The sequence below is a fragment of the Trachymyrmex septentrionalis genome, unplaced genomic scaffold, assembly GCF_001594115.1.
Source record: "Trachymyrmex septentrionalis isolate Tsep2-gDNA-1 unplaced genomic scaffold, Tsep1.0 scaffold42, whole genome shotgun sequence".
Taxonomy (NCBI): Eukaryota; Metazoa; Arthropoda; class Insecta; order Hymenoptera; family Formicidae; genus Trachymyrmex; species Trachymyrmex septentrionalis.
In genome coordinates, this window is record NW_017305590.1 from 599,891 (window position 1) to 600,902 (window position 1,012).

At 23.6% G+C, this 1,012-nt stretch overlaps 1 protein-coding gene across 5 annotated transcripts in view; it reads left to right on the plus strand.

The window, feature by feature from the left end:
• Positions 1 to 1,012, plus strand: part of LOC108751229 (slit homolog 1 protein) — a 120,981-nt gene that overhangs the window by 69,121 nt on the left and 50,848 nt on the right. The window lies entirely within an intron of this gene.

Here is a 1,012-nt window from a genome sequence, read left to right on the forward strand (position 1 = left end):
ACACACACACACACACACACACACACACACACACACAGAATAAACGTTTTGAATCCTTAATGTACACGATTGGATCATTTCTGTCCTCAGCATTTTTTCTTTTTGCAGTATTAAAAACATCTGATCTAAATAATAGTCTATATTCTTTTTCTAAAAAAAACTTTGGTATCTAAGAAATAAATTTTGTGCGTCCCTGCGTATTCTTCGACGAGAAAGTTCCGAAAAAACTTTCACCGTAGGACACGAAACACGTCGTGTATGGAGTATAATTTTGCAACACAAAATTTTTCTTTTTTTTTCTTTTCAATTAATTTTCAATTAATCCTCAATTACCTACAAATTTCAACTATTAAAGAAATTGAAAATAAAACAATTTGTGTAACAATTTTAAACGTTATAAATAATATTAAAAAAATGTAATCAACATAAAATTCAAAAATATTCAAAAAATGTAATCAACATAAAATTCAAAAATGTTTTTTCTAATTACATAATGTAATTATTTTTTGTAATATAATATCAATAATAAAATAATGCATTGTTTAAAATTTAATTGCAAGAAATCGTTCAATTTATACTTATTCATGCACTGTAAAAAAAATGACATTTTCGGGTTACTCATGCAATAACTAAACTTTTTGGATAGTCGATACTGCAACTATTTTTTCTTTTGTAGTTTGAAATGTCAACTTTAAGATATTAAAACATATTTTTCTTTTAAACAATTTTGCTTCAGAGTTTTGCATTTTTATATAAAAATGTGTATTTTTCTCATTTTGTTGCCTATAATTAGTTATAACATTTATATGTAACTTTTTATAAATATATAACTTTACAAATATTTTCTAAAGATGTCGGAGTATATGTAAGAATCACTTAATAATTTTTATATACTTGTAAAAGTATATAAAAATTAAAAGCGAAAAACTCATCGAGTGTAGTAAAGGTGTCAAAAATTGTTGTGTAGAAAGAATTAATAAAATGAGTAATTTAAAATTACATCAATAAATTG